The 21,443-nt window shown below is 44.3% G+C and overlaps 1 protein-coding gene across 2 annotated transcripts in view; it reads right to left on the bottom strand.

Annotated features, from left to right (window-relative positions):
* GAS2 (growth arrest specific 2) overlaps positions 1-21,443 on the bottom strand; it is a 1,136,685-nt gene that overhangs the window by 1,046,690 nt on the left and 68,552 nt on the right. Inside the window, exon 1 of one of the 2 annotated variants that reach the window (XM_069623495.1) lies at positions 197-436. The exons of the other annotated variant lie outside the window; for it this stretch is intronic. The gene's annotated coding sequence lies outside the window, so the exon portion shown is untranslated. Of the gene's footprint in view, positions 1-196; positions 437-21,443 lie in introns of those variants that run through there. 2 annotated transcript variants of the gene reach the window in all.

The following is a 21,443-nucleotide window of genomic DNA, read 5'->3' as shown; positions in this document are numbered from 1 at the left end:
GTTTCAGCATTGAGCAAAACCACAAAAAATAAAAAAAGACAAGTCTGCTTAATTCTCGGATTTTTCAGACCGCAAAGGTGGAAAACAAAACAGAACACGCGGTGGGTCTTGTAGCGTGTGTCAGCCCCGCATGCACACGCCAGCCCCCTATGTGTGAGCTCTCTGTGTATGGATTTGACAGGTTGATTCGCCTTACCCCTCAGCTGCGTTAGATGCTCCTTCTCTTGGTGAACGCCAGTCCAGGATTTCACTCCCACTCTCTGCCGCCCGGAGCCCCTCGCTGCTGGTCCAGCTTTTCTGCCTCAGCTGCTGGCTAAACCAACAGCCATGCCAGCCCCCGAGCTCCTTCCTTGATCATTCCAGTTGTTTTTGGAAGCCGACTTTTTTTACGAGAGCCAGATTTCCCACATTTCATCAATCTGCACAGACCGAACGGAAGTTAAACGTTTTTTTCCCCCTGCAGACAGTGCCTGCAATTGACACCGCTGCCTTCTCCTTCGAGAGATGAGATATTATATTACAATCCCTGGGCTGCCGCATTTTGCCAAGGGTCAGGCTGCATTTCTAAACGACTGAAACAAAAGAATGTGATGGCGTAAAACATTCCTAAAAGTTTGCTTTTACATTGATCAGTTCACCCAAGTATTAATTAAAGCAAACCTTGTTTATGCGTTTTCTATACGAGAAGAGGCATTGGCATTTTATAGGTTAATTGGAGCACGTCCTTGTTTATTTGAGCTCTGGCTTTGCTCAAGAGCAGGTAAACAAGACGGCAAAGTTTGTCGCTCACCTCCTTGCATTAGAACCGTTAGTTGGGAGCGGGGTCCTGTTACTATTTCAGTGACGGCTGGAAAATGTTATAATTGGCGGCGTCTGCATATTCGTTGGAAGGGAGCTGGAACCTATCAAGTGGGATTTGGGGCTGGGGAGGTAGAATATCCCAGAGAACATTTTTTAATAATGGGTTAAAATGGTGCATTTTATAACACACTTTAATTGAAAAATTGGGTAAAAGGCAGAAAGTTTTCAATTGGTTTTATAGGGTAACTCATGAAAAAATCCAATAGATGCAAGTCACCAGCAGAGCACCAGACCTTTTCCCAAAGCATTTTCATGATGGTTTTTCCCACAATATCTGCCATCACAAAAACTTTTTCACAGTGGCTCTGCACTTCCATGCTGGCTTTAACAATATATTCCAGTAATCCCAAAGAACATATTCATGTTTGCTTTGAGCATAGTGACAATAATGAGCTATAAGAAAATATATCCACGCTGGCTCTGTGAATATATGCCATGTAAGAACATACTCCTGTTTGTGATAAAAAATGCCATGCCACAATACGAAAACATGTTCAAATTGCCTGCACCAGTAGTGCCAAGTAATAATACATCATTCTTGCTTTATCATAGATGTCCAGGATAAAATGACATGCCAAATAAATAGCTAGACTGGCTGCATCAAAATGACTTGGTGAACCATAAAAAACAATCCCGCCAGGCAATATACACTATTCATGCTTGTTTTATCAACGATGACCAGTAAAAAAAATGTCATGCCACAGTAAGAAACAGCTAGACTGGTTGTACCAAAATGACTTGCCATGCTTGCTTTATCATAGCTGCTTAGCTAAAAATGCGGCACAGTCCCTCCCCATTTATCTGATACCACCCTCTCTTGCCACTAGAAACAATGCCCCGGCCAAGGAAACACAAGCGCATGTATATCGATTCACACAACATTCACACAATATTCACATGCTAATTCACACACAGCATTGATTAGCTCATTCACTCATATCCTTCATACACTCAATTATATTTGCGCTCATACACCATGTGTTCACTCATTCATACATGTAACATCATCATGTACTCACTCTTTACACATACATACACTATGTACACTTTAAAGTAACTCTCACCTTATGCCCCGGTCCTGATGCTCCAAGCACGAAACAAACACATTCACACAACATTCTTGTGCTTATTCACACGCCGCATTCACTCACTCCATGAAAGTGCTCCGGCCTATGCGGCACGAACAAAAACCAGGAAGCAAAGAATGCTTCTTGGTTCCTGCACATCCATGCAGGATCCATAATGCTTTTAACATGGCGGCCCAATCTGTTTGACTGTGCAGAGAGGTGCAGGAGCACCCATTTGCACATCCAAACACGCAGTTCCCCAGCTTGCATCTAAAATGGGCCATGCAAGGTTGGGGAAGCAAAACATCTTAGCCTTCCATTGTCCATTTGACATGTGCACTGGGGAACTGAAACTGCCAAAGGGAAGCCATGTTTACCTTTGAAAGTTAACACGCTCCTCCACAATGGGAGGGGTGGGGTCATTGCCTCTTGCCATTATCGATGAGCCACGCCTCATTGCTTTACTGATGAACACTCATGTTTTTAGAATTTCTCATGAGGTTTCCCTGGAAACGATCTGGTTACTTACCAGTAATCTTCATTGCCTCAACGTCTTTCTAGTTTGTCTTAGTACTCAAGGTAAATGGGCCATGAATGAAGACACAGTCCATCAAGAATGTTCCTTGCACACCTCACCCCCAATGTACTTTTCAGAGACAACTGTTTATGCTTCCTTAAGATTCTCGGAACTCCACACATGTACTTGCCCCTCCATTCATGCATTGACTTTCTCTTCTGGTGTCCAAACTCATTAACAGTTCCCTTTCTCATACTGATAATCTCTCTACTAAAAAATCCCATGTACACATTAGAGAAACTGGACATCTCTGACCCATCACAGATCTTCCCTGACTAGGCTAAAGTCTTGAAAATGTGTTCTCACACTGTTCCAAAAACAAGTAAAATATTTAGTCATTGACCAACTCTGATGTGGATTTCACCCCGTTAACATTGATTTCAGTGTGGGATGAGGCTCTACAATTAACAGATTCTAGCAGTCTACCCATGCTCATCCTCCATACACCCTTAAACACTCTCAACCATGCTTTCATACTGCAGGCTTTAAACATGAGCACTAAAAATATGAAATGCAACTAAAATAAATACTGTGAGCAACCAGGATGCATTTAAAGTCACAGTCATCACCTCCACACCCATCTCCATCGTCCCAGTACTTACCTTTGAGGCTCCACCTCCACTCACAGGAGCCCTTTTCTAAAGTTAGTCGCTCCACCCTCGAATGCCCGGGACTACATGTTTGCTTGCACAGCTCCTTTGATAGATGGGTTCTGCCGGGAGCCTGGAGACACTAGTGTTTCTGCCTGGGACAGGAAGCCATCATGTGCCCATTTACAGGCGAGTTTCACCAGTCCAGCTTTGGGGCCTGGTTGGTGCTAGTGTTATGTGTTTCCTAGTGGTCTGATATGGGCTGGAACAGAAGATGAATTGATGCTATTCGTTGACTATGTAACTAATAACAGACAAAATATCAAGTTCACTTTCACACTTGACAGAAAGAAAATATATATTGTAGACTTAGAGATTTTGAATGTAAACAATCAAATAGAGTCAGAAACATTTAGGAAGCAAACGGAAGCAAATACCACAGTTAGCCTCGAGTTGTCACAAAAGAAGTACAGTTAGGAGTTTCCCACTAAAAGAATGTATAAGAGCAGACAGAAATTGAAGCACTGAACGTTTTTATTTGATGCACAGTGTGAGATTCTGATAAAAAAGATGTATACATCGAAGCTACAGGTACAAAGACCTAAAATATGCAGAGACCAGAGTATGAAAAATGCAGATAAAAAATCTACATACACCAGTGAAAAAAGTACTGCTCAATTGAATACATATCTATTCATTAGGAAATTCAGTGAACAAAGTAAACAAGTATACAAAATACTGAACACATGTTGGAAAACTTTGTTAGTCGATAAAGAACTACATCAAGTTTTAGAGATCAAAACGTGTGTTGTCTTTACAAAAGCAAATGGGGTACGACATTCCAAAAGAAATGCCCAAGCTGGAGAAACAGCACATACATTTTGGTTGAAACAACCCCTAAGTGTGGCTAATGAAGCTTTTGCAAATTTGAAACAGACAGGTCAATGTTAGGAAAATGTGTGAACACAGAAGAGAAGGTGATAGAGAAAAAGTGCTAAGAGTAGAAGAAGATAAAATATGTTTTTTTTAATTTTCAAAGTACAACTGTAGGACTTATTACAGATAATGAACTGTGTTCATTTCTATAAGTAGGTGAGAGACAAGATGGGCTCTAGGATAGAACGCTCCTGTGCTGAGCTTTATTTATTTTCTGGTTATATCTATTCATTCCGTGCAAGGTCACAGGTGTGGAAAGGTGAACCCAACACCTTACATACTGAGAAAGTAGAGATTCCTGGATACCTTGCTTTGTTTGGTTTTCGAAGAATCTTGTGTTTACAAGAATTTACACATGAGATGCAATGTCTGAAATAGTGTTTTTTTAATATAAATAGGGTAGATAGATAGTCTAGAAAGTGGTCAGCCGACACGTGTTTCGAACCCTAAAGTTCCTTCTCAAGGCAAAGGGTAATCTGTGTCTCGGAATGTAGACAGAATGTAGAATATTGTGGCCGTATGGTTGAAATGCAGTAATGTTCGAATTCCAAGGCAGTAGCCTGCGTCAGCGCAAATGGATACTGGAGCCGAATGGGGTGCAGCACACACGTGTCAGCTGACCACTTTCTAGACTATCTGTCTACTCTATTTATATTAAAAAACACTATTTCACTATTTCAGACATTGCATCACAAGATTATTCGAAAGACAATCGCAGCAAGGTATCCATTTATATAAGTATCATCAGAATATCAAAGATGATTAGAGGTGATGATTACTCTAAGAGATCAAACAATATTTAAGAATTTCAAATCTGAACTTGAAGATACATACGGTATGTTTGATAGACTTTCCCATGCTAGGAGATATGGCACAAACGCAATAAGCACAAAGTAAAAAAAGGTAGATAAAGACAATAATCTGTGTTAATCTTAAATAAGCAAAAATCTCATGAATAGACTTTAAAAGTAGAAACTGCATTAAAGAGTAGACTCTGTTGAATGACCTAAGATAGTTAATACACAGCAGCAGAATGTTGGTGGGTTTTTAAAATATAAAATACATTAGAACGGGTTTGACGTACTATGTTTGCACAATGGTATACTATTTATTTAAAACAAAAACAATATTCTTTTTTAGAATGAGAACTAAAGAAAACTGCTATAAATAAATAGTAATAACATTTCCTAATTTAACAATTTAGGTATATAAAATATAGTAATTATTCTACAGTTAAGGACATATGTGGTTAACAATTATCATACAATGCCATGGCCTGACGTTAATAAGCGCCAAGCACAACAGAGAAATTGATATAAAGAAATACTTATATCACTTCCCCATTAAGAATTTAGGTATTCAAAATAGTATGCACTGTTTTCTATTTTATTTGTGGGTGACACACTGTTGTTGTATTAACATGTTTTAATCAGTGGGTCATGAGAAAAATAATAATGGTCGGTAGGATATGTTAATATTAAAACCCATATTTTACTTTGAGTTTTAGTACATTTTGTGTTCATGATTGGCATATGTTTTACATTTAGAGAGCTTGGATACCTGATGGTGAATTCTAAGTGTAATTTATTTAATGCAGAATTGTGTTCGTTTGTTTTTTGTATTCCTTTATGATTTAAAGTAGTTAGAAACCCATTGCTGTATTCCAACTGTATATTATTGTGAATATGAATTTAAAGTATAGCTTAATGACTGATATTTGTTTTTAGGATTATGAAGTAGGCATATTTTAGGTTTGCTGGTAACCTATGTTAAAATGTAATGGAAGTGTTGTTGCATTCAAACCAACCACTTCCTAGTTGTACACACACACACCTTAGTGTCCTGAAGTGGTTTTGGCACCAGTGTGCTATATTATGCCTACTGTGGTGAATGTGTTTCTGCCAAGGGCATGTTTGAAGTTAGTGAGGTTACAGTTGTTTTTAGTTCCTACTGTGTTGTAGTTTAAAGCACTAATATAACATATTAGCCATGTGAACCTATTTGTGTAATTGAAGGATTACCAGAATTTCAAAATGGGCACCACATTGCCATGATTTATGATATGATATGATATTGTATTTGTATCGCGCTCGTACACAAGTGTTTCAGAGCGGACAAGGCAAGGGAGGGGAACAGGGGAGAACAAAACAACAATCTTACTAGGCCCAGTGACATTGAGATCATGCAAGTGCATGGGAAAGGGAAAGGGGGAAAGTGCATGGAAGGGGAAGAGTGGAAAGTGCAGAGCAGAGGATAAACAGATTAATAACAATAAATCCAAATAAAATATATAATGGAGCAATAAACAGGGGTAGTGCAGCCAGCAAGTGGCAAGTGCTGTGTTTACGGCAGCAGAACTGGGTAAGTCTGATAAGTGCATAAAAAGTAGAAAATAGGGGGATGGGGACTGTATGGGTACAGATACAGTCCCCAGTGCAAGTGGTGGCCAGGAGGCAGTGCAGAAGGGTGACAGGGTGAGCAGGTAACTGATAAATTTACAATTTAGAGAAGTTATTGCAATGGTATTGTATCACAATACGGTTTAGATACATACACAAATCATTCATTGGGGAACATGATATTTAGAAACCTGTTTGTGGAGACTGCATGTATATTTCCAAGTCTATGAAATGTTTAGGAATTTGTTTACAGGGGTGATTTCTCTGTCTAGTACTTGCAGTAAGTACATTTGGAATTCTTGTGGATCCTCCAGTATGTTTGAAGTGAATTTTAAATATTCTTTCACCAATTCCTCTCTTAGCCCTGATACTTTGTATATAGTGTCTGGATTGTTAGTGACATTTCTATGAAGAACAAGCAGTTTTAAACATAGCTGTTCTAAGCCATGCAAGTAAATATTTTCCACAATTGGAACAGTAGATTGAACAGTAGATTGATTACTACATTTGCATAGCAGTTCACTCCAGTTGTGTTCTTACATTTAAAAAGATCAGAGAATGTGACCGGTGATTCACTTTAAGGAGCTTCTTTGTTGGTGTTTAATGGTAACTATGGTGAGTTCCTATGAAGTTTAATTTTACACCAGTTGTTTTTCTAAAAGGTTTCTTCTTTCAAGTCCAGGGTACATATGCAGGTGATGAATTGCAACAGCATGTACAAGAGAGTGACATACTTGTTCTCTATGCACATACAACTCTTTAATATGGAGGAAATGTGCTTTAGCACATGGAATTGTTTTAGTTTTTTAAGTTTGTCAAGGCTGATGAGGATAAACTGGATATTATTGTTGTTTGGATTTGTTTAAAGCCAAAAACTGTTCCAGTTGCTTCAATAACTAAACCTTGCTGTATATCACCATTTTGTCTTAGTATCACTCTGCAGTTTAGGCAGAGAGTTGGTACTTTTTCCAATCCATTTGTGTTTGAGATAGATTTGTCTAGTTTATTTTGGTGTGCTTCTGTTAAATGACACACAGGGAGTGCCATGCAATTATATTTCTAGTTTGTCCATGCAGCTGATGTGGACGATGGGTTGATTTTCTTTTTTGGTCATTGTTTCATGAAACTGGTCACAGTTTGCAAGGGTTAGCATGAATCATTAGGTTGGAACCATATTTACTTCATCTATTAAAAGGACTTTCATTTGTCACCGAATTCTGCATACTTCAAATGCAGCTTTTGTTGGCATTTTGTAACATTCTAATGTGTTTTGGTGCTCAACTCAGAGGCGTAGTAGTCAGTATAAAGTTACACCTCCTATGTTGTAAGCAGCTAGCCCTATGTGGGCTATTACAACAGATGAAAGGTTATTTGTTTTCCCTTCTAAAAATGTTTAGGTTGTTTTAATTCAAAAGGTTTTCACAGAATCAAATTTTGCCACTTACATACACGAGCAGAGGTTGGTAATTATTACAATTGCAAGTTTTGTTGTGAGTTGTTCATCATTTACTTGTAATATAAGCAGTGACAAATCTAGTTCAGATTGTTTGGTCTTTTCTCTTTCATGCATTCCTATTTTTGCTTCATTTTGAATGAGTGGTGCTCCAAGTAATTCTTAGATACCTTTAAGAGATTGTTGACTCCATTCAGGAGTTTCTCTGTCAAGTTCTCTTTCTATTCTTCTTGTTGATGTCCATTATCTAACATGTCCTTGTATTGTTTAATGTTTTCACCTGTTTGGGAATCTTCTGCTTTATACAACCCTTTGGAGCCGATTCATGGAACAAATGTGCGCCGAAATTTGTGGCACAAGCATGAAAAAGCAAGCGCATCATGTGATTCATGGAAGGCCCTGTGTGTGTTTTCCTCAGGATGTGCGCCAAATCCGCGGGTGGCGCACACGGGTGCACACGTCACTGCAACATCCCGAACACCGTGTGTGACGCGCACAGCAGAAGCACACATCGTGTAGCGCACACACCAAAAAGGGGGCGGGATACACGGAATGGAGAACAACACATGAAAATGAAGGCGTAACTGGGGAAGTACTGCTGGGAAATACATGGAATGCCCACACGCGCGCGAACAACACGTATTCATGGAATCAAATACGGGAAAGCTGCGCACGCCAAAAGACACACACAGGCGTAAACACGTCCACCACACGAAGGCAGGTGGAAGCATCCCTGCGCAGTATAAAAGTGCACGCAAACAACAAACACGTATATACAGCTACAATGAATGTCTCATTTCTCGCAGCACGGATTGTGGGACACTGCAGGAGGAGGAAAATAGCCAGTCCCCGCATTTTTTTGCCCAGGAACAGCCTTTTTGGGATGCCTGATGATGAGGTCTATGGCAGGTCTATGGCATGTATATCATCCTAGAGCTGGTTACTGAGGGGGAGGATGACCTCACATCACCCACCTTGTGCTCCCAAGCACTGAGCCCTTTGGAGAAGGTGCTCAATGTCCTGCATTTTTTGGCCACTGGGTCATTTCAGCGGACAACTGCCATAGTTGGGGGTGTCTCACATGCCACGCAGTCATGATGCCTACACCAGGTGTTGGCAATCATGACTGCGCGCCCCTCTGTCCGCAGACACATATATATGGCCAGAACACCCACAGAAAGGGAAGCCGTGGTCCAGGACTTTTACAGGGTGGCACACTTCCCCAAAGTGCTCGGAGCCATAGATTGCACCCATGTGGCCCTGCGTCCACCTAGGGCCACTGAGCACATCTATTGAAACCGCAAGCACTGTCATTCCATCAACGTACAGGTTGTATGCGATGCCCATGGAATCATCACCTCTGTCTATGCAAACTATCCTGGGTCTACCCATGACAGTTTCATATACAGAATGTCCACCCTGAGCCGGGACCTGGAAGCTGGGAAGCATGGTGACACATGGCTCATTGGTGAGTACAAATGTCTGTGCACATGCATGCATATCACACACAGACAAATCCAACTAATGACAATCATCCTCACCTCCCCAGGGGACAGTTCCTACCCTCTGAGTAACCACATGATGACGCCAATACGGAACCCCACCACACCATCCCAAGTAAGATACAACGCTGCCCATATTGCAACCAGGGGCATAGTGGAGTGCACATTCGGAGTGCTCAAGTCACACTTCCGCTCCCTTGACCTCTCTGGCAGGCAGCTACTATATTCACCCCCAGTAGTGTACAGGATCATTGTGGCAGCATGTGTCCTGCACAATGTTACAACACAGCCGGGCGTACCGGTGGTCATGGTGGTGCCCCCACATCCCCAACCACAGGCACAGGTGCTGCTCGTGGGAGGGGAAAGGGCACGTGGTGAGGCAGCCCAGACCCAGTTTGTGGCCACATTTTTCACCTGAACTCCCATCCCTGCGGAGTGCACACAGGCCTGGCACATATCAGGTGACAATCGATGACGACAAAGAGACAATCAACTGTCACAACCTTACCACCCTGAGAATGTTGCCGCGGAAATGCTACATTGTGTGCATCCCTAGCTACTTAAACATAACCAATCCTGTGTGACTAAAAGGAACACATGCAAGGTGTATGTCACACCAAACCCCTGCAAAACAGGCCAGTGTTATGTCACCCAAACCCTCCCAACCCACATCACCCTTGCTGGCCACACCATGACATTGCATGCAACAGCAGAAGAGCAAACCACAAGCACAACACATGACCAATTAGATTCAAAGTGACACACGATAAATGGAAAGAGGCCTGAGACAATCACACCTGACATGGAATCAGATGAAATGACTGACCAACAACCTCCCACACAAAGTCATACCCAAATGCATGCCACCAGCGGTACCATCAACAATAGACAGAATACCTGTTGGCATGCAAATTGGCCAATCCAAATCTTCAAATCCCAAACCAGTGTCCTGTGTGTGTCTCCTGCAAGACACCGCTCAGCACACAGCACAGTGGGCAGCCATTGTGTTGGGGATACACCTTGAACATCATATTAAAAGGACAAGCAACAAAAATAACCTACTGACGCATGTACACGATCCCCAAATGGTAAGTGATCATGCGCTGCAGGGACACAGCATGCCAGAGAAGGCAATCTGTGTGCACGTGTGGGCATGGAAGGGTGGTTGTATGTGTGGTCGAGCATTGCGTAAGTGTGTGTGTCAGTAGGGACATGCACTCAATACATGCATGTGGAATCAAGTGACCCTCAGTGTCCTGTACACATCACATGTGAACATTGGCCATGTCTACACCCCAGTATGTCAAACCACAAAAATCCCCTGACACCTGAAAAGTAAACCCAACACAGGAACAGCCATTGACCAGCAGAACATCATGTACATAGTACCCAACAATGAGAATGTCAGAGAGTGCCCAAACACTGTAGCCCAAGTGTACTGTCCGAGAACAAAAGGCCCTCCCTCATTTACTCATCACCATGACCTTCAGAAGAACTGTGTCTGGGGTCCGTTGGCTTCTTCCTTCTAGTCTACCTGGCTCCAGTATCCCCCTACCCCTTGGTTTCCTTGTTCTACCTTTCATGTAAATAGGGTCCAGCCCCCCGAGAGGCCACCTTGACTGGTAAAAATACCAAATCGCAGACAAATCCAAGGATCCAAACCCCCAAACCAGGGAAAAAGACTGTAGCCACCAAAAAACCCTGGAAGAGTCTCCAGTAGATGACTTGAAGTCACTGAATATGGCCAAGCACATGTCCAAGCAGAATGATAGACTAACTACCAAGGTAGCACAGTTGAACAATGGTTCAACAGGATGGGTATCAATTTCAGTACACAATAATCAATGAGGATGCAACAACTGATAGGTAGTGTCACAGCTCTGGTCTCCAGGTGCAGGAGTGGCACGAACCAACCACCCCCTCTGTGGTCTGGGCGCCTGCAAGGTAAAACTTATACAGGCCCCTGAGACCCCGGTGGGGAAAGAGGGTTAGGGATCCGTTGGTTGGATAGGCATCAGTATTCAGTATAACCGGAAAGAGGGTCAGGAGAGGGGAGGTGGATGGGCAAGGGAATGTAGTGAAAATAAAAAATACCACTATTGACAATTACACATACTCAAGGATGGATGGGAGAGGATCTGGATGGACATCGTGGTTGCCATCAACGCGGAGGGGACCTACCACACATCTGTAAGCGCTGGGAGGACTTCAGGTCCAGGACCCTCAGGAAGGCCCGGCCGGGTCTACCTTACCACCAACAGCATGAGGATCCTGCAACGTATTAACCCAGCACTTCACTGCCAGGTCCTCGAGAAGGAGACCCGTCCGGAGTCGAGCGGTAAGTGTCCATGCGTACTTAGTGGACGCAGTGCATGTTGAGGTGTGCCAGGAGTGAGCAGCTTGGACATATGTCTGAAAAGGGCCATATATGGATGTGTAGGTGCAGGGACTTGACCGTGCTGCATGTGAGTCCAGTCATGTGTGATGCACATCAATGGTGTATGTGTTCCAAAGCATGATGCACAACTGCATGTGGAGATGCACACATGTTAGCTTTTCTGTGTATGTACTATGGCATGGTTGAGGTGTGACACATGGATGCTGGTTCCACCTTCATGTACATGCACGGCATACATGTGCGTGTGTGTGTTTGACATATGTGCGACTGTGATATGCCATGGATGCATGTGACACAGACATGTAGGAACTCGATTAGCAGATGTGACATAGTTGCCGATGATTGCACTGTGACAGGTGGTGGAGATGTACAGATGCATATCTGTCTGGTGGCGTGTGTGCATGTGTTGGGCACTCCCCATGTTGCTTGTGATGTCATGCCAACCTTCGGATGTTCATGCAGGTGTGTGTGTATGGATGCTGCTGCCTGCTGCACGATTCCTGTTAATTTGCACATGTCTGTGGGTTCTAATGATTTGAGTGTTGGGGAGTGTGATGCCATCTGTGAAGTTAGACACTGCCACTCATGTGCAACTGTCATGTGTGTATCCGACCATTGTACAGTGCCCTGATGTCTGTGTTCTGTCTCTTCCTGTCTGCAGCGTCGACTGATGAAGAGGGTGGAGACGGTTCTGTGGAGGACAGCGGCAGGGATCCCACCGCCAGGAGGAGACGCAAGACCCAGCTCCTCTCCGAGGTAGTCATCTCTTCAGGGAGTGAGGAGTCTGGTGCCATGTCCATGACTGCAGCTGCCGAGGGAAGGTCCAAGAGGCGGAGTTTGGAGGTGGACTCCTCAGCAGCAGTAGGGGCAGCTAAGCCCCCACAGGGGCCTATGGAGGAAGATGGCACCGAGTCATCCAGGTTGGTGGTGGGTTTGGTTGAGGAGGAGGCCGTGGAAGAGCCACGCATGGGGCCTGGAGGGGGGATTTCTACTGGTGCTAGTGGTGCAGTCCAGGGGTAGGGACAGGAGGAAGCACAGGCCACCACGGAGGTGCCTGTGTGTAATCCTGTCCCCGATCCTGTGACTGCATATCCGGCACCAGCAGGGATGCCTCTGTCCAGACCCGTTTTCAGGGAGGGGATGTGCATACAACAACTGGCCTTCCTCTCCGTGCGGACGTTGCAACCTGTGAAGGTATTGAGCCTGTCCTAGCTGGGATGGCAGGGTTCTTGTCTGGACAGTGCACGTCATTTCGAAAACCTCTTTGGCCGCGTCGACCTACTAGGACAGGTTGTCGGCACTGGGTTCATCCGTGTGCTGGAACTTCTTGCAACCCCCTCCTCAACAGTGCCCCCTATGTGCCAGTCGTCCTCCGTTCCATCTTCCGGCCCAAGTATCACCTGGGCCCCCTGTGGAGCTGTCCCTGAGCCAGAAGCCAGGCTGGTGGAGGACACATCCCTGCCACAGTCGGGAGTCGGAGGTCCAGCAGGGGTGGCCACCCCACCAACTGGACCCCAGCAAGAGGAGGACATGCAGGTATCAACAGGCAGGGCATGTGGATGGCAGCAGCAGGCTCAGAGTAGAAGCAATCATGGCTCGGGCCATCAACATCACAGGGGCAGGCATCGGCCATAGGGCAGGAGGACCCAGGATTGGGAGTGTCTTCCTTGTGGCAGCTGTTGGGCCAGCAGATATATGCAGAGTGGCAGCGGGCAGAGGAGGCATGGCTCACAAAGGTCAGGCCGGAGATCTCCATGCGCTGGGCATTGAGGTGGGCTGAATGCCTCGAGGCAACTCGCAGGGAGTTGGAGGAGGCCATGGCTGCATCCCTGCGAGACCTTGGGGCCAGGGAAGAGGCCCACCTTCGGGACATTGAAGTGGAGTACGATGATGCGCTGGCCCGGGACATCAATGAGTGAGCCGTCGCACTAGCCCGCCACACTTGTATATAGTTATTTAGATTTAGGTTTCATTTGGTTTTTATTTTTACTTGGAGTCCACAGACTTTGCTCCACCTTTTGTTTATAGTTGTATTTTAGATAGGGTTTTAGGTAGGTTTCCTTTTGTTTTGGGATCATGGACCCTTCAGACTTTCATTGTAAATAGTTCCGGACCTGCAAACACTCTAATTTCTTTTACCATCCCATGGAATAATGGTTTTTTATGCATGAGTCGGGGCCTGCTGGCAGGTGCCCGTCACTGGGGGTTGGGGGGGGCATGTGTCAGGGCTCCCAAGTGCATGGTGCCATGTGGGCTACCTGTGGGTCATGGCCAGAGGTGATGGGCTGCCTGCGGGGCATGGTCACGGGTGATGGGCTCAGTGTCAGCCAGTTGGTTTAGTATACAATTGCATGTTTTTTATTTTAATGTTGGTTACATTTGTGTATGGAAGCCTATCGAATTGTGTGTATTTATTTTTCTTTTTATGTTTTGTAGTGGTTTTCAATATATTAATTGTATGTTTTCACAGTATTTAGTTGGGTTAACATACAATTCTCTTAGGTGTTTGTTTTCCTTTTCTTTTTCTTTTTCAAATATTGATGTTAGTTTTACGATGGTAATTTAAACTCTGTTTTTTCATTTTATCAGAAACTTGAAGACATTTTAACAAGAATTGTTGTAATAAAACACAGACATATATATTTTTCCTAAAAAACAATTGTTGAGTGTTATCTGTTGCAGATGAGGAGGGCAGCTTATAAAAGGTTTCTTGAGCATTAAAGCCCTGATCCTTTAGGGAGTCAGTCCGAGAGGTGTTAGTATTTTTTTGTAAATGATACGTCTTGTTTAGGGCATAATCCTAACCTCTAATATAAAAAAAACCCAGTCCTCTTTAAGTTTGACAGGGGTGATGGGCTGCCTGCGGGGCATGCCCAGGGGTGATGGGCTGCCTGTGGGGCATGCCCCGGGGTGATGAACTGGCTGCGGGGCATGGACTGGCGTGATGGGCTGCCTGCGGGGCATGCCCAGGGGTGATGGGCTGCCTGTGGGTCATGGGGAGGGTGGATGGCCTGCCTGTGGGGCATGGGGAGGGTGGATGGGCTGCCTGCGGTGTTGGGTGTCCTGACCCATGTTTGGACTATTATGCTGCAACACTTGGTGCTGTGGGCTTAGAAAATCCAAGATGGCGGAAAAGCCCACATTTGCGCCAGGATCCAGGAAAACCACACAGTTTTTGCACACACCAAAATGGTCGCCTGACCTACCACCCACCAGTGCGAGCGTGATGGGCCAGGAGTGCCATGGGTAAAATGTGTGCCAAAGGAAAAACAGCAGTGCCGGTTACCTCAGAAAGCGCTTTGAAATCACCTTTGTTTCTCTGAAATGCAAGCTAAAAATGCCTATTTTAAACATTGCAAGATATTCAAAAATCTCAATGAACACCAGCAGACATTTGGCAGAAGGTAGACTTATGTGCATACAAAATATGGAAAGAGAAAGGGCCCAAAATAATGTTCATAATGAAACTGGCTGAGCTGTGGATGTCAGCAGCTGAAGTGAATTTGGGTTTAAAGCCACTAAAACCGAAATGTTTAGAATAAATGAGTGATCTACTTTTGAGTGTCACATAGGTTGCAATTGTATAAATGTCATAGTTTTGAACTAAGAATCAGTGTTCTAGCTGCATGTGTAAAAATTGCAAGTTTGGTTTGAATGTAGAAAATGGGGAACCAAAGTGACATTTAGCTGAAGCCTGGCTTAAAGAGATTGAATTCTGCCTGACAACTACCCCCGACAGGAGTTGAAACTTGATCAGCAGCTGTGTTCCCAGGCCTGGTTGCATTCTGCTGCCCCTGCCAAAAGGAGATGACACCTCTCTGATTGAATTAGGGGAGTGGCACCTATGGACTGCAGGAAACTGAACAAAGCACTGTCTTGGGCTCAGGGAAATGTTATATTGGGGGGGTCATAAAATAGCTTCCTTTTGGGAGAAGTGGGAGGAGAAGTGCCTCTGTGAGCAAGCTGAGCTTGGGGGAAGTGGACAAACCAGAAATTCCACCATGTGCTTTGGAAAACCACACCCCTTTGGGGCCAGAGCATAATTTTAAAAAGATGGATAATTCATAGTGCGGACTTGTAAAAATTATATAGATAATATCATCATTCTTGTGATTTTTCTGTGCACATTTTAAGAGGTGTCAGGACTCTGTGGTATGTTCTGGGGAGTAGTAGCGGAAAATAAGGTTGCTGCTCCAAATGTATGCATGTTAAAAATCTGACACTTTATCATCTGAAACCCATATCCCTTGTGCACATTTGTGTAAAATCTGGAAAAGTTTAGAGGTCGTTATCTGGATGAAAAGGGCAGAATTCTGTCAAAAGTGGACACGACATCTTACAAAGACAGGGATCGGATGGTTTGGTGCTACAGAAAATATGTTAACTGGACATATAATATGAGAAAAATGGTACATAGATAAATTGGTATTTGGATCAGAAATAGATTTGTGTGCAATTTGACAAGGGGAGGATCCTCTGACCATAAACCTACCTCATCACTCTGACTCACTGTTCCCTTCTCAAATCAGGTCAAAGAGAAATCCTTGACCTATCAAATCGTGAGTGGGTTGGGCAAAGAAAGTTAGCATCCACACCCATTTTCAAAAGACATAAAAAGAGCCACTGGAAGCCAGACAGGGACGTTCATTTTCCACTTCCTTGCGGAGCACGCTGAAGGACGACTTCACATCCAGACTCCAGAACTTTGAACCCAGAGACTACATAATTTTGAACCTAGAAGGTCTACTGCAAGCAAAAGTATTCTCAGCAGGCATCAAAATCATTTGCAAACTATTCAACAGCCGGGCGAGCTGTTTAACCTATTGAGAACTGCATCATAGAAATCGTGTCCCTCCTGTTGATTCAAAGTTGCAAAACTGTCATCTGTCATTCTGAGCTTTACTTTTATTTGAGAATGTACCTTCACAAAATCGTCCGTATCTCTTGAACCGTTTGTGATAGAAGCGTGATTTAACTTTTATTTTAAAGCTGAGATTCTACTCCTTGTACTTCCTCTGTAACTGCGCTCGACGCACGTGACTAAATTGCCGCAATTTGACATTTTTTTAAATTTCAGCCACGTGTAAAAATATTTGTCTTTTGCTTCCATTACGGAATTCCGTTTTCAACCTGGTAACCAGCCCTGAATCATTGATAGGGCTGGCCTGAACTGATTTGAAGTATCTCTCACTCACCCTGAGCCTCTAGAGGGAATTAAAATCATTTTTAGCATATTTTTCCCTTCGTTGCATACCACCTTTAAAGTACTTTGCCTGTGTTTAAAATCATCCCTGTTTCTCTAAGCTTGCTAGGGGGAACTGAATTCGTATTGTACATTTGATTGTATTCCTGAGAACTGTGAGCTCTCCCTTCCATCTTCTATTGCATAGGGGTGGGGGGTGAATTGTCAAAAGGAAAACGTGATCACATTTTCTCTTGTTGAAATCATATCAAATGATTTCTGTGTTGCATTCTGTCCCACCTTGCATTTCCTTGAACCATATAAAGCATTCTCTGCTACCTTAGTCCTCTGTTCTTATTCATAAGTAACCAAGAACTGTGCTACTGTAGGATTACTTATTGCTGATTACTGCTCATATTCACAAGTGTGCTACCAATTATCAATTTATTTATAAAAGTGTGATATATATATATTGTTTAATTTTCAATAAATCTTTAAATTTGCAAAACAAACCTAATTCTTGGCTCAGGGCAGTCAGGGGGATTCTAAGAGAGGGGCGTTATACAAGGGTTCATCATCCAGATTATAACTTGTCATAAAAATATATAAATAAGGGCTTCCCTTGAGCAATCCCAGACAAGGCACTGACTTAGTGGGAATGCTTGATTGGAGTCATTAACAGCGGGGCATGCCCAGAGGTGGGTGTAGGATGGTTCACTGTGGTGTGGGCTGCATGCAGGGCATGGGGACGGGGGTAGAGGCACACCCAAATCGCGTGTGAAAATCCACACGCACCCCTCGGAATATGTCTAATCCGCTCACGGCAGGCCAATCGCATTTACAACTCCATGCGAACCCTTCACAATACGTGTACCCTGCTTGCGGCAGGCCAATTGCGTGTGAAAATCCACATGCACCCCCAGAATACGTGTTCCCTGCTCGCGGCAGGCCAATCGCATGTAAAACTCCCAGCACACCTCTCAGAATACACGTACCCTGCTCGCGCCAGGCCAATCGCATGTGAAAATCCACGCGCACCCCCGGAATATGTGCAGGCAGCCCATCCACCCTGACCATGGCCCGCAGGCAGCCCATCACCCCTGTCCATGCACCCACAGGCAGCCCATCACCCCGGTCCATGCTCCGCAGCCAGCACATCATCCCTGGGCAAGCCCCGCAGGCAGCCCATCACCCCTGGGCATGCCCCATAGGCAGCCATCACCCCAGTCCATGCCCTGTAGGCAGCCCATCACCCCTGGGCATGCCCCGCAGGCAGCCCATCACCCCAGTCCATGCCCCAAAGCCAACGCATCACCCCTGAGCATTCCCCGCAGGCAGCCCATCACCCCTGGGCATGCCCCACATGCAGCCCATCACCCCAGTCTATGCCCTGCAGCCAGCCCATCACCCCTGGGCATGCCCCACAGGCAGCCCATCACCCCAGTCCATTCACTGCAGGCAGTCCTTCACCCCTGGGCATGCCCCAGAGGCAGCCCATTCACCCTCCCCATGCCCAACAGGCAGGCCATCCACCCTCCCCATGACCCACAGGCAGCCCTTCACCCCTGGGCATGCCCCGCAGGCAGCCCATCCACCCTCCCCATGCCCTACAGGCAGCCCACACCACATGGGGGACTTTTTCCACGCAATTTACCTGGTGCAAACGGGGTACACGTATTCGGAGGGGTGCGCAGGGAGTTGTATATATGCGATTTCGCTGGCGCGAGCGGGGTACGCATATTCGGAGGGGTGCGCGGGGAGTTTTATACATGATTTTGCTGGCGTGAGCAGGGTACGCGTATTCGGAGGGATGCGCGGGGAGTTTTACATGCGATTTCACTGGCGCGAGAAGGATACACATATTCCGAAGGTGTGCGGGGAGTTTTACATGCTATTTTGCTGGCTCGAGCAGGGTACGCGTATTCCGAGGGGTGCGCAGGGAGTTTTACATGCGATTTCGCTGGCACGTGAGGGCTCTGTGGCGTTTTTAGCACTTTTTTGTGGTTGGGGGGCTGTATACTGGTCCACTGGCCTTTGCGCCATGTAGGGGATTTGTGCGATGTTTTTGGTCTCTGGGGCGGTGTTGGGGGCGTACCTGGTGCTGCTGCAGGGTCGCTGCACCACTCTGCGCCACGGCTGATTATGGATGTAAGTATCCATGAATACGCTGTGCGTCAAAATGAGTTTTGGCACACGCGGCTGGCGCATGCTGGCGCACGCGCACTCTGTGTGCCAGCCACGTGCATCACTTCTCTGTTTTTGCAAGAAAGGCTGTGACATATCTTGCAACAGCAGTTGAATTATCTGCGATGTATTGAATGTTTACATTAGAATTCCACAAGAGTGCAATGATAGCATTGTAATTGTTGAGACATTTGGATGCTCCATTGCGTTTAATGTTTATGTGTTTTTGGAGGATTTGACTTTTACACTGCGTCTAACAGAAGACATGAAACTATTCATTTGACCGTTAGTAGAAACTGGTCTAGGGAATCCAATATTACATTTGGTGGAGCATTTCCCATTCTTTCTGTATCAACATTGGCAGTATTTGCCATACTAATGTCATAGGAAACATAACATGTGTGTCTGTAGGTCATTGGATGTATCTTTTGTAGGGATGTCACAGGTAATATACTTTTCAATAAATTACAAAACAGTTGCATCACTGTCATGGCTAAATTTAGGAGAATCATTTTATCAACAGAAGCATGTGAATATGTGGTGCACAGCTGGTTTGGTATTCTTTTCTCCAAAAGAAATGTTGTACCTCACCAAATGAAGGGTATTTTCGATTGCTGAGGCAGGGTAAAATGGCACTAAAATGATGATGAAAGTATGTTTAAACATTTACAGGATCTAGAGAACAGAGTTCTCTTGTGCTTTTTATCTCTATTACTTCTTTATATTGGCGTTCATCACGTAGGAAGTTATGTAAATCGTCCAATGCATATTCTACATAACCAAGCAGTGAACATCAGAGTGATGTTGGAATCAGTATTCCTTTGTGACAGACATGTTTGCCAAGAGATTTGTAATACTTGACTCCAACACTTCATCCTTGTCTTGTATCTTTTGAAGTACTTCACTCGCTGACATATTTGTAAAGTGGGTTCCACTTTTGATTGTGTGTGCAACTCAATAGTATATAGTTTATAGTTCACCTTCAAAGAAAAGATGGACAATGTATTCAATGTTTTGACGCTATCTTGGATCTTCAGAATACATTTTGAGGGAACAATATTCTTTTTAAAAAAAATCATTTTATTTAATATTTTAAACAACAAACAAAATAAGTACAACAATCTCCATATCACAACATCATATCCAAATTGCAAAACTCATAATATCAATTGAACTAAAATAGACTAATAATCAAATACATAACAATATGGATACTTATAACACATGCAGAATATTATTTTACAACCTTATAAAAGATCTATGACACACAACAAAAAAGACAAAACAACAGTAAAACGCACAACTAACAGCCCCGAGGGAACAATATTCTGATGCACTGATTTTATTGGTCTTTCAGAATGTCTTTCTCCTTTTCCTGATTGGAGACTCTGGTGAACCAGAAGAAAGAGTCTGACTCAAAGGTGACATTTCAAGGGTGTTTATCCTGTCTATCCCTACTGCTAATAGGGATTTACCCTACCTACAGAACTAAGCTAAGGGTGCGAGGCCATAATAAAAAAAATAATAGTAGTTGTCAGTCTAAATCTAATCACTATCTGACCCTACCACCGTGGAACTAACAACATAAAAATATAAGCCAAATCAATAGTCTCTCAATTTAGGCTATATCCAGCTAATTGTCCTTTGGATCTCTCTCTGGAGATGGTTGAGTGTTCATACAAACAATGTTCACACAATAAGTGTTCTCAAAGCTCCTTTTAGCCTCTTCAGATAGACCTGTAAGTCTCTATATAATCAAATGTCTCAAGTTCATTACTTTTAGGAATCCTTCCCTTATTCCTTTTTTCTTCACCTTGACCACTTTGTCTCTATTGGTTCTATATTTTGAACAAGTTGACTGAAACCTCCAGGTTCCTTTATCGTTATGATTGTACCAGTGTCACCTGTTTCTTAAGGGCTTTCTAGGCCCCTCTGGCTTTCAGGTTTCCTTAATCTCTCTGGTTGTATATGTGCTTGTTGCCAAGATTCAATACTCAGATTTCTAGGGCACCCATAACCCTCCTTGTCACTTTGTTTCTCTATGTTTGTTTAAGCTCACCTCACTCCACCATGGGCAACCCTGGTACCTTTGATGCTTCGGTGGGCTCCAGCAGGATGGTGTCCTAGCACGTTGTTGCCATTTCACCATCTCTTCTTCTGCCTGGTTCAGCAGTCTCTGTGGTCCTTACTGTCATGATGCCTACCTCCAAGGAGCCAGGTCCGACACAGCAACCCCAGAGGCAGGCATCATTCCCCCCAGGGAAGTGCCAGCGGGCCCAAGCCCTTAGGCGCCA

The sequence above is a fragment of the Ambystoma mexicanum genome, chromosome 11 (genome assembly GCF_040938575.1).
Source record: "Ambystoma mexicanum isolate Mex_15411 chromosome 11, UKY_AmexF1_1, whole genome shotgun sequence".
Taxonomy (NCBI): Eukaryota; Metazoa; Chordata; class Amphibia; order Caudata; family Ambystomatidae; genus Ambystoma; species Ambystoma mexicanum.
This window is presented reverse-complemented; position numbering and strand designations above follow the sequence as displayed.